At 58.9% G+C, this 15349-nt stretch overlaps 1 protein-coding gene across 4 annotated transcripts in view; it reads right to left on the minus strand.

Annotated features, from left to right (window-relative positions):
* Nucleotides 1-15349, minus strand: part of EBF3 (EBF transcription factor 3) — a 109116-nt gene that overhangs the window by 53911 nt on the left and 39856 nt on the right. The gene's annotated exons all lie outside the window — the stretch shown is intronic.

The raw sequence follows: 15349 nt of genomic DNA on the forward strand, positions 1-15349 counted from the left end.
GCCCGGCGCAGCTGGCCACACGGCCTGGCCGCCCAGGCGCAGGCTGGGCCCTCGGGGGCCCCGCAGTCGGTCCCGACCGGGCCGCGGCGGCGAGCAGGGCTGGAGTTTGCCGGAGCTGCCCAGCAGCGGCGTGGCGAGCCCGCCCGAGGCGCTTCGCTGCTCAGCCTATTAGCTCTACTGCCCTGGCCCCTCCTTTGTCTCCGCATCTTCCTCCCGCTGCTCTTCCTTCTCAGCATCCCTTTTGTTGTCTTGGAGAACGAGGAAAATGCCATCTCCTCCGCGAGCCCCCTGGAGCTCGAACTCCTGAGACCCGGTGACACACCCAGCCTGCAGCCACCTCCAGCCCCGCGTGAACTTGGCAGCGGGAGAGGCGGCCAGTAAACACGAGGCAGAGGCCGGAGCAGACAGGACGGCAGCCCCCCGGCCCGGCTGCCTCGCCTGTCCTTCGCGGGGAGGGAAGCAGCCTTGGAGCCAAGTTCTGACACGGCCGCATATGGTCTCCTCCATCAGTCGGGCTAACCAAGCGTCAAGGAGACGCGGGGCCGACCTCGGTCCAAGCAGCCTGAAGTTGTCAGAAGTCTGCGGGGGGAGAGGGCAGTGCGGGAAGTGGGGGCAGCCGGGGGGGGCGGGGGACCAAGTCGGGCTCTCCTCGAGGCGTCCTGGGGCCAACTCCTGGTCACAGCCCTCGCCTGCAGCGACGCCCAGCCCCCCCAAAGTCACCTGGCGCGACTCCAGCATTGCTTTCCTGCTCGGAACCAGTGGGGGTTCAAAGTGAGCCGAGGGATGTACTGTGGGGGCGGGGGTCCTGGGGGTCCCCCAGTGACCCCGGGGCTTTTGCGGGAGGAGCAGAGCCCCTGGAGCTGCCCTCCTGGACGGCGGTGCAGGGGAGCCCCCGGCACACAGCTCCTCTCCCATGCCCGCCCTCCCCTGCAGACTGGCTTCCCCAGAAAGCGAGGCGGGGGCACGGGCCGGCCTAAGGAGGGGCGGCGCCGGCACGGGACCTTCCTGGGAGGGTACAGAAGGATCGGGGCACACCCGCCCGTTTGCGCGGCAGCCCCCGAAACACTCTCAGCAGCCCCGTTTTGCTCTCTGCCCCCCTGTGCTTCCAGAAAGGCCTGACTGACAGCTGACATTCTCCTATTTATTATCAAGAAGTACAAGTTTTGATGCTATCAGAGTGGAAAAACAGCCCAAATGTCAAAGTCTGAATATTTTCCCCCGTTTCTTTAAATGACATCTCACTTTTCTGTGCTGACTGTGACGGGGCCGTGCGTGACCGCGCCAGCGCCCGGCGGCCCCGGGCAGATAGCATTGAACTTGGTTGGGGTTTTGTTAGGCGTCCGGCAAACGCCGCCATCCCTGCCCTTTCCCCAGCTAGGAATTTCAAATAATTCTGTTATAAACGGCGAGATCTGGTGCCGCTCCACAGAAGAGAGCCCAAGCTGACCTGCTGCTGTATTAAATTTTCATATGAAAAGAGGACTTTTACACACGCAGCCAGGAGGCCAGAGCGCAAGGCTCGTTGGGCTGGCGGAGACAGGCTTCTCGAGACCCGCACGCCTGAGACGAGCTACAGTAGGTGTCAGTAATTAAACGATCATGTTTCAAAGTCTTGACAACAGTACAGAAGCGAGAGAACAAGACGATAATTTCATTAGTCTGAAGAGCTAAGTCATAATTAGGTGACTCTCACAGAGTAAAAGTCACGGACAAAAGGGGCAGAACCTGCCCGGCCGGGTCTGCCGCACAGGAGTGAAATCTGATCCGGGGTCCCCTGGTTTACGGGGTTCACTCGTGGGTAGGACCCTGCCAGCGGAGTCTGGGCCGAAACAATCAGGCTTTCTTTGGGGAGGCTGAGAAAGGAAATGATACAGGACCGGCCTGAAAAAGTGGGCAACAATGGGGCACGGTGGGCTATTGTGATCGGGGAAACCTGAATTCCCTGCCTGGTTCCCGGTGGCGGCGCGGGCCTTGGGGGCGCTGCCCCCCCCCGAGGGGGGCACGGGATCCGGAGCACTGCCGGCCTCCCTCCCCCATCACGTCACTCAGCATGTTGGGAACTGACTTGGGGACAGTAGCATTTATTTAAAACTAAACTGTTGGGATGGGCCCTTCATCGAATCCTTAATGTGCAGTTTGATGTTTCTGTCACTTTATTCATCTCTGTCTTTCCTTGCTGAGGTATTTGCATATTTAATTGATCAATATGCTCCCTGTTCCTCTCGCACATCTGCCAAGCGGGTCCCAGCCTCTTCCACTCCTCATTTCTCAAAGTGACAGCTCCTGCCCACCGCCGCTTCCGGGCAGCCCCACCCCAGCGGCAGGCCCGCGCCGGGGTTTCGTCGACCCATCCTCCGTCCTCGGGACACGGGCCACCCCGAGGAAGGAGAATCCCTGTCCGGCGGGTGATCTGTAAAGGTTCCTCGGACAGACTCTCCCCACAGCCCCACGTCACAGTACGAGCAGCAACACGTGTGCGTTGTCTGCCGCTCGGCATCTGTCACAGCCGCGCGCCGCTCCGCGCAGCCCTGAATCAGCGCGTCTTATCGGCGGTGTGTCAGAGACCACGCTGCCTTCGCTCCCTGGTTCCATCCTTTATGAAAAGCTACCTTGTGAGCTTCTGATAGCAAATGTCCCCAACTTCGTCATTCATCAATCGGAGTCGGCATCAGGAAGGCGGGAGGCGACGCCATCAGCCACCAATGGGAACGTCTTAAATTTTCTCAACAATCCGCTGGCATTTCTTGATGCCAACCGAGTGCCACGGAGCCCCAGTGCGTGCGTTGGGTGGGGAAGGACACATGGGATCTGTTCTGTCCTCTGCCTCAGGGTCGGGGACGGCCCCCAAGGACAGGCCGCAGCCATCGCCCATGCCTGCCCGCCGCTTTCAAACACGTGAAAAGCTCACCGACCACGTGGTTAGAACGTCACCAGGCGGAGGCAGTGGTGTCTCAAGAGGGACACCCGGGCGGGACAGTGCAGTTCCCAGGCGAGCCGGAGCCGGGCCAGAGGCAGGACAGAGACGGGAGCTGGCAGGCCACCTTCCTTGTGCCGGAACAGGACGGTCCGCCGTGAGCTGTACCTGGGACCCATCCTCAGCTTCTGCGCTGTCCCATGAGGTCACGTCATGTCACTTCTCCTCCTAGGACGGATGTTTTAGTCTGAGCTGTCATTAGCTAGATTAATTTTTCCCTCCACGATAGCGGAATAAGGTCCACCGAGGCGAACCTTCAGAGGCTGTAAAAATAGACCCCAATCTGGAGGAAATTCAGGTGGGGTCCCTGCTCTGGTCATCACTGCAGAGAAGCACTTTCATGGGATATGAATTCCTCAAGAGGAACTTGAGATGAACTTAGATTTAGCTGTGTTTGAGGGACAGCAATTCAAAGCAACAAAATAAAATGCTATCTGCTGAGTCCAGTGTTTCTGCGTTCACGCTTCTGTGTGTTCCTTTTTATTTTGTGCTCGGGCTAAATAAATGCCAATATTCACCTTGAAGGAGTCATCATAAAGTCGCTCCCTTGGGATATAAAAATATACTTCTCTCATCTTCCATCCAAACAGTGTCAGATGAAGTTAAAAGACCCGGTAAATGTGCTAAAATCTGCTTATGTGAATTATTTTTTTCCAGGATAACTGAGCAGCCCTCACCCAGCTGTCAGGATGCAGAGAGAAAGGCAGGCTGTTTTATAACCCGGGAGGAGGGCTCCCCCTTGGAGGGGTGGGAGGCGGGGGCAGCTGGGAAGAGGTGTGACTGGGAGGAGGCAGAGAAAGGCACAGAAGCACAGGCACCTCAACGGCCAGGACCAGAAAGGTCCCCCGGGACAGCCGGTCCAGCCCCCAGGGACCTGGAAGCTTGGCTGGGGTCAGCCCACGGGGAAGCAGGGCCAGGCTGGGTGCCCCAGGCCTCGGGCCTCCCAGACCCACCGCCTGATACCAAAAGGCGCCTCCAGGTGTTGTCACTTCTAAGAAGTTTAACTCAACCCTCTTTCGTGAGAAACCGCCATTTGCGGAGCGGCCACCTCGATTAGCTCCGCCCCTGGGAGCGCTGGCGGGCTGCCCCCCCCAGTGTCCCTGTTCCCGATGGCTCCTCAAAGTCAGCCCAGCCATGTCCTTGAGTCACATAATCTGCCCCCATCATCCGTCGCTGGCCACCGCCAGCTGGGACCGAGGCCACACCAGCAACCACCGAGGTCAGAGCGGCTGAGCTCGCCCGGGCCCCCACGCAAACCTCGAGGTCTTGGGAGCTCTGAGGAGCAGGCGCGACCCAGCACCACGAGGGCCAAGGTCAAGGGCAGCTTCCCTGCAGAATTCTTTTGGCAAGTGAATCTCTTGGTGGCGCGCCCTCCGACAAGAACCGTTCTCGAATGCAGGACACTCTTGACATCTACAGAAGTGCGTCCTTCCAGGTCATACAGTCAAGTGCATTTGGAGTGTCTCGTCCGAGTGGCTGGGGCTGGGAAGAAGCCAGAGGCCGCGAGCGTGCGCCGACGCCTGCGCGTGCCTCACCGCCACCCCGGCGGCATCATGATGATGACGCCTAAACTCGCCCTGTTTATCTGCAGGCTGGAGGAATGCATGATTGTTTATTTTTATTACAAATATTGATGGTAACTCGCAGGCATTTACTTCATTGCCATTTCAAGTGAAATTGCCCATCATAAAATACCTCTAGAATTCTGATCCTGATGAGCTCCCCGCACGGGCCGGGGTGCGGCCGCTCATCTGTCTTCATTTGGCTCCGCGCTCCGGAACCCACGCGCCACTTCAGGAGGATCTGGAATTTGGTTCTAATTGTGCCGCGCTCCACTCCTCCCACATTTCTCTTTGTGTTGAAAGCATCCCGGAGATTTATCCTCATTATTGTGTAAATAGGTTTCGGCAGTTCTCAGTAAATAAAACAAAGACTGACGGGACGGAGAGGGAATCTGCTCTCCTACCAATTAGAGTAGCCTTAGGCAGTACTTTTAAGAGGAGATAAATCCTGCAAATCACTAACATGATCCTGTCACACGGACCAGATATTAAAATCACACAGCAGCGCCCTCCGCACGAGCTGCTCCAGCTTAATGAGTTGGGGGGGCCTCCTCGTCAGGGCTGCCGGGCACAGTTGGGGACCCCTGACTGACAGCGGAGCTCACACCCAAACGCCACTCCCCACCCCGCATGGCCAGACGGAAAATCGGGGACTCCGTGGCCCCCCAGCTCCCAAATACTCTCATGTTGTCTCTGCACCTCCTCCCAGGACGAAGGCAAAGAGCGCCTCGTGTCAGCCGAAGCCACCGCGCGCCATCGACCGACAGAAGCCGCAGCCAGTGCCCAGCAAAGGAGCAACCCGTGAACTTCTCCAGCTGCGGGAATTTGCGGGGAGAGAAGTCGGGTGGCTTCATCTGGGGGTCCCCTCGCTCCCCCACAGCAGGCTCCTAGTTAGCGGTCCCCGGCCACTGGTTCACTCCAGAAAACACCCAGGAGCTGCCGAAAGTATTGTCGGCTAAGGTTCACCTCCTCCTCTGCTTGCTCCCGCGTGGCGGGCAACTGGTCAACCCAAGTCCCAGGACGCTGGCTCCTGGTCCGGCCAGCGCTGTGGTGGGCGAGACCGGCCAGTCCGGGGTTCCCGAGGCCGGTGCGAGCCCCCTCCCTGGCAGCCCAGGGGCTGCGTGAGGAGCCACGTCTGCGACGGACAGTGAGGTGACGTTGGAGCAGCCGGCGTGGTGCCCATCCCGGACGCCAGATGCAGGAAGTGCCGGCCGGGCAGCCCCCGGGAGGCCGGGGGTGTCGAGCTTCTCAGTGCCCGCCCTTCCCATCCCTGCCACGGTCATGTCGTGCCTCCTGACACAGACGCCGAGAGCCCTGAGCAATGGCAGTGAGCTTATCACAGCGCTTTTGTGGGCGTCTGGATGAGACGTGAGTCTGGGCAGGAGGGAGGCTCCTGTAACCCGAGCCCGAGTCAGGGTGGTGCTGAAACAGCACGCGGCTCCCAGGATGTCTGCACAGCCAGGACCAGTGCCGCCACCCTGCCCTGCCCTGCCCTGCCCTCGGCCGGCCAGCCCCCGGGAGGCGCGGTTCCCACCCGAGAGTGGGGCCTCCGCGGGGCTCCGGAGCCTTTAACGGCCTCGGGGATTTGCTGTGGGCGCACCACTGGCTTCCCTGAGTCACAGAAGCCACAGAGCCGACGGGAACACAGGCAATTCTGGGCCATTGAGGAGACTCACAGGGGGTGGGGGGCCTCTCTCTTTTCGTGACAAGGTAGCACGCAGCCTCCACCTTGCAGTGACAGCGGGGCCTGAGGGCCACCCTGCTGGTGTACAGCTCGGCGTGACCTCACACCAGCCCACCTGTGGTTTGAACACGTGTCCAGGTGCCACGTGCAAAGGCAACGCTGAAGCCACAAGGCCACTTCCCAAAGCAGCTGCTGCTCGTGCCCAGGAGGGGTCAGGGCCCTGGCCCTCGCGAGGGAGGGGCGGAAACGTTCCTCATCGGCCAGGAGCACGTGCTTCCCGCCTGTGCCTCGCCTGCCGTGAGCATGGGTGCCCCGTGCTAAAGCCCGGGCGGGAAGGGGTTCCCAAGGCGGCATCCCGTCCTCACCAAGGCAGACCCACTTCCGCTCAGCGACGTCACGCTGCCACGTGCGGAACCCACTCTGTGAGCAGATGTTTCGCGATCTGGCGCCTTGGTTTAAGGTGCTTACGTTGGTCTATTTCCCAGTGGCTCCTCCGAGGGTTGACTCTTCAGGGTTGGGAGAGGTGTGCAGGGGGGCGGGGGGGCGGGCCTCCTACGGGGCCCAGAGAATGTGACATTTGGTGACCGTCAAGTCCATGTCCTCGCCGGTGCTCCGAGGTGCACGTCTCTGCTGTCACGGGGGGAGGTGGGGTCCAGAGGCGGCAGGAGGGCGGGGCTGAGGTTCCCTGGAATCTCTCCTGCTGTGGAAGTTGTCACAGGAATCACAGCACTTTATTGCTAGGAGAGGACTTGCGGGCCAGGTTCAAACGACAGTTGGGGACAGAGACAGATGCCGTGAGGCCCCCAGAAAACTAAGCCCCTGCCTCCTTCCCTCTTCTCCTTCATCCCCAAAACCCTGTATTCAGTGCCCAAGGGCTCCCCAGGAAAGCCACTGCTACTCCCAGAGAGGGTCACTACCTACCACTGTGGCACGTCCCCTTTACCCGGCTGAGGGTCACGCCGTCTGTGAAAGGGGCTCGGACACTTTGCTTCGTCCTACTTCCACGTAGAATGACCATCTCAACTCTTACCTGGGGGATGCACAGCCCCCCGTCCTCCTAGTCCGGGTCCCCAAAGCCCTCATGTCCCGGTGCCACCCCAAAGCACCCCCAGTGTCCTCTTTCCCCAACATGTTCTGCCCTGTGTTTGTCTTCCTATCTCCTGCCCAGCCCACAAGGGAGGTAAGGGTTGCAGGTATGGACATGGATGGACGTGTGGATGGACCGGTGGACGGAAGATGGAGGAATGGATGGAAGGTGGATGGCTGGCTGGCTGGATGGATGGATGGATGATGGATGGATGGATGGATGGATGGATGATGGATGGATGGACCGGTGGATGGAAGATGGAGGAATGGATGGAAGGTGGATGGCTGGATAGATGGATGGATGATGGATGGGTGGATGGATGGATGATGGATGGATGGATAGATGGTGGATGGATGGATGGATGGATGGATGATGGATGGATGGATAGATGGTGGATGGATGGGTGATGGATGGATGAATGGATGAGTAGATTGATGGATGGTGGGTGGATGGATGGATGGATGATGGATAGATGGATGGATAGATGGTGGATGGATGGATGATGGATGGATGGATGATGGATGAGTGGACTGATGGATGAATGGATGGATAGAAGATGAGTGGATGGATAAAGGGATGGATGGATGGATACTGATACAGGTCTATAGATACACCTGTATCACATCCACCTATATATTTATATCTATTGCTACACCTGTGTATATGTATGTGCAGATATGGACGCAGAGCTATATCGATGCCCAGCCCCCCTTTAGAGCAGGAATGGTATTTTAACCACATTGCCTCAAACTAATGGATCTTCAACAAATATTTCCTGAATGAATAAGTGAACGTATAATTAGTTATTCCTAAAGGGATAGAAGTGATTCCTTAAATAGCTCCCTGTATTACAACTGCTGAATTTTCTCTGAGTAGGGGGCAGCCTGTTATCTATCATAATAAAATATTTCTGCAGAAAAACCAAATCCAGCCACAGGATGAGGGTCCCACAACCCATACGTGAAGCAGAGAGAGCCAGGCTGCTCCTCCCCGGGGGAGTTCATTCCGCAGGGACGTCCCCCTGGGCTGAGGCGACTGTAGATGCCCAGGGACCGCCCTCAGCTCTTCCCCACCCTCGTCTTTCGGGGGCTCTGGAGCTGCAGGTGACAGAGCGCAGTGGCTCTGTCTTGTCCTCAAGGACAACCAGAGGGCCGCTGCGGGGGCCTGGCGTGTGCGGGGGCCCGGCGTGTGTGGGGGCCCGGCGTGTGCGGGAGTCTGGCGTGTGCGGGAGCCTGGCGTGTGCGGGGGCCCAGCATGTGTGGGGGCCCGGCGTGTGTGGGGGCCCGGCGTGTGTGGGGGCCCGGCGTGTGTGGGGGCCCGGCGTGTGTGGGGGCCTGGCGTGTGCGGGGGCCCGGCGTGTGTGGGGGCCCGGCGTGTGCGGGAGTCTGGCGTGTGCGGGAGCCCGGCGTGTGCGGGGGCCCGGCGTGTGCGGGGGCCCGGCGTGTGTGGGGGCCCGGCGTGTGCGGGAGCCCGGCGTGTGTGGGGGCCCGGCGTGTGCGGGAGCCCGGCGTGTGCGGGGGCCCGGCGTGTGCGGGGGCCTGGCGCAGGCCCGCCACCCTGCAGCCGCTGCCACCTCGCCCCTGGGTGTGCGCCACGGTGCCGGCGCGGCTTCCAAAGCTGAGAGAAGGAAACACTGGAAAGGCCTCACTGATTGGTGCTACTGATTACGGATGGAAATGGTAACCTCTGGCTCCACGGAGTTAAATTAAAAATACTACGTAAGTGATATCGCTCATTCCTGTCACTCTCAACGGGGCTGCTAGGGCATTTGGGATGGCATCTGTGGCTCATCCCCCGTGTGCATTGCCCCGCTCGGCTCTCCAGGGCCGGCCCTTGATCTGGCCTCCCCTCCCCCGAGGAAGCAAGGTGGAGGGCAGTCCTGAGGTCCCCTGGGGCCCCCCACGGGTCCAGGAGGGCGGGGGCCCCACGCCAGGAGACCAGGCCTCTCAGGGAGAAGCAGGGCTTGGGTCTCTCCAAGGAGCGACAGGGCCACCAAGGCCCGGAGCACGCAGAGCCGCCACAGCGTGCAGGAGCACGGCCCCGCTCCGTGGCCGCCCTGCGGTGACATGTGTGTCCTGACGCCAGGCTCACGCCCTCAAACGCTGCTCCATGCCTAGAGCGAGTCCAGACGTGACTTCCAGCACATGATGTACATGGCAGCCAAGTGCAGATTGAGAATAATTTGGCCTGAATGATCCTCGCCGCCATCGACGGCCGGGAGGAAAGGGCGGCGAATAAAAGCAGCTTTACTCAGAATCTAAGCAATTTGCGGGGGAACACAAGCAGCTTTTCCCCAGATTATAATTTAAACTGTATTAACTGTCAGGAGCGCTTTTGAGAAATATAGATAACAATTCAGATGCAATCGATAGGCAGTGACAGTTGATTTTAAAGCTTAATGCAAGACAAGAAAGAAGTGACTGGGCCATCAGCTCTGGAAGAATAAATTTGTTTTGTATTTGATTTTTGTGTTAAATTTATTACTGCCAAGAAGAGCTCTCTTTCAATAATATGAAGAACAAGATTGTGAAATTGCAACATGTCCGTCTCGCACAGTTCTCACAGCCTTTCCGACGGAGGAGGATGCTCCTGCTCAGGACTGGGTTCCGATCCCATCAAACTATGACGGGTGACCCCCACGTTTGGGTTTCTGGGCGGGCGCCCCCTTTGCCAGCCTCTCGGGGGGCACGTGGGTGGCATAGGGCCCCTCCCGGCCAGGAAGGCGCCCCGAGAAGTCCTGACGTGGCCTCTGCAATGGGCTCCTGTCTCTGCCAGCGGAGTCCAGTGAAAACAAAAATTTGCGAAAACGTCCAGCGGACGTGGGGCTGTCTGATGGAGCAGAGCTGCTGCAGGCCTGTCACAGTCAATAGGAGCTTTTGTTCCGTTCTGTCAAAACGTCCAGTGCCTATGATCTCAGGGCTTGACGTTCCGCCCGTGCACTACCACCAGAAAGTTCCCTGTCAAACGCCAGGGAGAAAAAGCCCTCCCTCTCCCCCCAGTTCGGTCCGGCCCCTCCCCTTCTCCCCCTGCAGCCGGGGGCCACGCAGGCACGTGCGCTCAGAAACCCACCAGCGAGGCCAGAAACGAAATGATGGAAGTTACCACCGTTCAAACTTATCCATACTTCTCACTTACAACATGATTGATTTTCCTTCAGAGTGCTCAAACACGGGATTGTCTCCCCGCTCTCTCAACACGGCCCGGTGGCTGCACGCGGCCGGCCTGCCGGAGCTGGCGGGGGTGGCCGCCGCGCACCGAACAACAGAAATGAATGCGGATCAAATTTGAAAGTGGAATTTTCCATCTGTCAATCACCTTTCAAAGGGAGCCGTCCACCACCAATCAGAAGGCGCACTCGGCGAGGGCAGCCCTGTTCCCGGCTCCCGGTGCCACGGGGCCCCTCGGCCTCATTAATCAAGATATTAGCCGAGGACCAAAGTTGGGCGCCGGTCCACTGCGCAGACGCGCATCTCTCCGGGAGTGTTCCATCACGTGTCTCTTGGTGCTATCGATAATTTCTATTTTGAATGAAAACAAACGGTCTCGTCTTAAACCGAAGTTGATTAGGTGATGACGAAATCCGTGCCTCTGGCCCTGGCGATGGCACGCAGCCCCACCCCTCAGGAGGAAGCGTGAGGGGCTTCTGCGTGAATAATGGACGGTCACCCCAACCCTTCCCAGCCACAGAGCCACGACGCCTCGAAATACAGCCAATTAGGGTTTATTTAATTATTAAGGTTGAATAAATAACAGCGAAACATGTTAAAAATCTTTCTGTTTCAGTCAATCATAATAAAAAATTAATGAGACTGGATAGAGAGCCATAAAAACTGATAGACTGCGATCGTGAATTATAAATTGGTATTGATTTTTTCCTTGGCAATAACACTCTCAGGTAATCGCATGTTGTCACATGTAAAGTGCACTTTCCTGGTTGAGACTAATATTAACTATCAAATATAGATGAGACGGAGGCATTTATGACACTTCAGATTTCACAGACAAAAAGCAAAAAATACAATTTGCGGAATAATAGCAGCGCCGAGCAGAGGATCCTAGGGTGTTTATGGGAGCCGGCCGGGACCCCACTGAGCCGTGAATTCATAAGACGTAGTTACCTTACTCTCCTCCTGCCATTCCCCCTCTGATATGTTACCTTGTTAGTATCACTAAGAAAAGCATAAATATTTTTTATTATATGTGAGGCTCATCCTGTCTTGCTTAATAGACAGGCCACATGGAGTTAAAGCCGTATTATATGACCTGGTACAGAAGTGATCATTCAAAAACCCAAAGCACATATTTTATGCCGCCTGGCTTTATTAATTCTAAGCCCCCAAGAAATAGCGAGAGGATTTTCCAGCTCTCTGTTTATTGAAGTAACATGGAAACAAATAAGACATTTCCCTAGGCTAGCTCAGATAAAGTGGACAATTACTATTGGCATTCCACATGTAAATATTTAACACTTCACAGCTAGTTTGCACCTAAATACCCATTAGATGCTGCTACAAGCCCGGACACCGGTTCCCAGCAGAGCCCGGTGGGCCGTCCCGGGCGATGGTGATTGCATTAGGGTGGAAACAAATCTCCTTCTGAACAGTGCTGGGAGGGACCGTGGCCTGGATGACAGGGCCTGGACCTCATGGTCGGCCTCCTTGAGTGACACAAACCAACTCCTCCAAGAAAGCTCAGACAAAGCCAGGACTGGGCACGGCCACCGCCGCTGGCCCGGCTAATTGATAACCTGTCACTGCAGTTCGTTAGTGGCGTCGATCAGACGTTCCTCATTTAGGGAAAAACGCAGAGGAGATAGCGTGGACGTGGGCCAGCTCTGAGCGCATGTGGCTGCCCATCCGGTCCACTCCCGCCTGCCTGCCACCCACCGGGGCTGGGACCGACGCCGAGACGCACAGTGCCACCCTTCTTTGGGGACAGCAGCGTGCCCGTTTGCGATCCACACGCACAGTGCACGAGCCAGCCCTGGGCAAATCCTACAAACGATTCTACAGACAACGCAGCTGCCTCTTTAAGGCACGTCTGCTTCTTAAAGACACAATAAAAGTCTTCTCTTTGAGGAGCAAAATGGAGTCCGAGTTTCAAATGGGGACATGCCCTGCCCACTCTGCTTACAAACACAGATTGCTAAGGCGTTCTTTCTGAATTAAAGTGGGTCTGCCCCCTGGCTGGCACCTGAACTTGAAAATGAATGGGCCGGCACCCCTCTTCCCAGAGGCTGGCCCCCTCACCCTTGAGCCCTCCCGGGCTCAGAGGAAGCCGCGGCGGCGATGCTGTCTGTCTCTGTGCCATGGCCCTGGACGACGGGCCTGCACTAGGGGCCAGCGGCCTGCTGTGGCTGCACAGACCAGGGTCTTGTCTCTGGACGCCCGCAGTTTGCAAAGACTTCACTGACTGTCCTGGCAGCGCTGCTCACCGCCTCTCGGGGGACCGTGGGCGGGCCGGGCCGGCCTGAGAGCGGCCACCTGTCCACCACGTGCACTGCGCTCTTGAAGAAGGAGGTGACCGTCCCCAGGAACACAGGCCCCCGGACAGGGCATGTGCCTGGTCGCCCTGGCCCCCGAGGAGAGGCCGTGGGCCCCCCACCCCCTGACTGGACAGCCCAGCCCTGACACACCCTGGAAGCCGAGCGTAGAAAATGCACGTGAGGGCGGCGGCCCGTGGCAGTGTGCACACCCAGCACCCGTGCGCACCCGTCCAAGTGTGCAAGCGCCCGTGCGGGCCTGGGACCCTCCAAGGGCCCCTCCCGGTGTCCAGTGGCAGCCCCCAGCCCTTGTGAGGGCCTGCGCAGACCGGGGGTCCCGCCCGGGGCTCACACAGCTTCTGAGAGCCCCGCTTGAACAGCCCCCTCGCCACGCTGACCTCCGCGCTCTGGAAACAATTACTCCGGGAAGGCCTGTCCATATCATTATTTTTACAAGAAATCAATACGCCTCACGAAGTTAATGGGGGATTCAGGCAGGGAGCGTTTACCTCCTCGCTGTCAGGGCTGGGGCTCCGCTCGGCACCGGTGACAGATCCGCCGACCCCCGCAGACAGTCAGTGAGCGTGGAGAGGGGGCCGTCAGCCAGCGCCCTGCTAACGAGCCCGCCAGAGACGGGGTCCACTCGGGCCGCTGGGTCAGGGGCCGCGCAGGGAGGGACCCTGAGCTGTGCTTGTGGGGAAGGGCCCTCTGCACGGGGACCGGGACATGGCTTCACCCTCAGCACAGACTATGACACAGTCAGGTCCCCACGGCCAGGCCAGGGCCTGAGAAGGAACAGCACCCATTACCTCCACGGAAAGAGACTGCGTCTTCCCGTCCCTCCCCGGCCCCATCACGCGCTAACAGGGCGAAAATAAAAGCAATAAAGTTAAATTAAATAAACACACACACACAGACACATACGTTCCTACAGTCACTAACCGGGTCAGAAATAAGTACATTTACAAACCTAAAGCCCAGATGGGAGGACCCAGGGAGTCCCCCCACCCCACCAGCGACTTGACCGAAAGACACCAGGTCCCAGTGAAAAGGCCTCACTGCCTCAACGCCAGGCCACAGCCTTCTCTTCAAAGCCCCGGACCCTGCTCCTGGCACCCACACACTGTCCTGGTCCATAGCTCCCCGCCAGCCGAAGTCACAGAGGTGAGGTGACGAAGGTGTCCCAAGTACGGGCCCGCCGCCTGCTCCGGTCCCCGCTGGGGCCTGCACCACAGCCTCTCCGCTCGGCAGAAACCTGGCCGCAGACCTGGCTGGCGTGTGATCTCGTGGTCCTGGGGGTGGTTTCAGAGCCGTTTCCCCGGAGTCACAGCTGGGCACACCCCCTGCCTCCAGGCCAAGGCCGCGCCAGACGCCGGCTCAGAGACGCAGGGCCCAGCGTGAGCGCTGATGCTGGGCGGTGGGTGTCAGCGTCCACGGCCCCCGCAGGCCTCTCCGCCTGCAGGTCCAGGGGCCCAGGGACCACCACGCCCTACTCCCGTGCCAGCCATGTTAGCAAACACTGCCACGTGGTCTCCATCCCCCGGACGCTGGCTGAGGTCGGAGGGACACCAGCCCACCGCCCTGTGGAGGGCAGCCAGCAGGCCCCTGTCCTTGCAGGGCTGAACCCTGGGCCTCGGCTTAGAGGTCCATCCTCAGGTGACACGCTGACTGTGCCCCCACCCAGACCCTGCCCTGGTTTCTTCCTCTCACCCCTGCTCAGCCCCCTCACCTTCCCACAACCCCTTCTCAATACTGTTTCTGTTCCAACAACATCCCATTTCAAGACCCCATGTCTACCCAGGCCCCCAGGCCGAGCCTCCAGGAAAAGGGGTACCCCCAGTGGCTCCACCCCCCATGGAGGGTCTGGGGTGAGTGGGGCAGAGAGATAGGGCAGAGGCCCTGCCATGCTCACACAAGAGCAGGGACAGACAGACAGACAGCAGACCTGTGGTTCAGAACCATGTATGCCAAGCTATTGTTGGGAAAGGCAACGCCTCCATGATGGACCGGGGCAACGGTGACCTACTCCAAGGCCCGGCCGAGAAACCCCGGCCCAGGAATGGCAGGCACCGTCCTCGCGCACAGGGGAACCTCTGCAAACAAAGGGATGAGTGAGTTTGCATGGGGCCTGAGGACACGTGTGCCTGGGATCTGGTCATGTGATCACGGTCAGCACAGGCAGACGGTGCCTGGGCACACGCGTCTGCCCATGCGTGACCCCCCACGACATGAAGGCCTGCCAGCACAGGTTCCGCAGGAGGAGCAGGCCCACCGCCGCTCAGAAATGCCCCCGCAAAGTGCGAAAAAGGGGAAGGTCCCCTGCACCAAGAATTCCAGCTATGCCGCCTTCTTCCCAAGAGAGCATGGAGCCCGCCCCCGACTCTGGGGCTCTGGAGAGCAGACCCACACACAGGCCCGACTCTGGGAAGGGGCGCGGGAGCCCTCCCGGCCCCTGGGAAGGTCCGCCCCCTGCTATCAACAGTTTGGAATTTACGGGGGCCTTAACGTCATTCCGGCCCTTCCCAGCCTTTCAGGGCCTTAATGCAAACCACATGCAGCG

The sequence above is a fragment of the Furipterus horrens genome, unplaced genomic scaffold, assembly GCF_987537825.1.
Source record: "Furipterus horrens unplaced genomic scaffold, mFurHor1.1.pri manual_scaffold_5, whole genome shotgun sequence".
Classification (NCBI taxonomy): Eukaryota; Metazoa; Chordata; class Mammalia; order Chiroptera; family Furipteridae; genus Furipterus; species Furipterus horrens.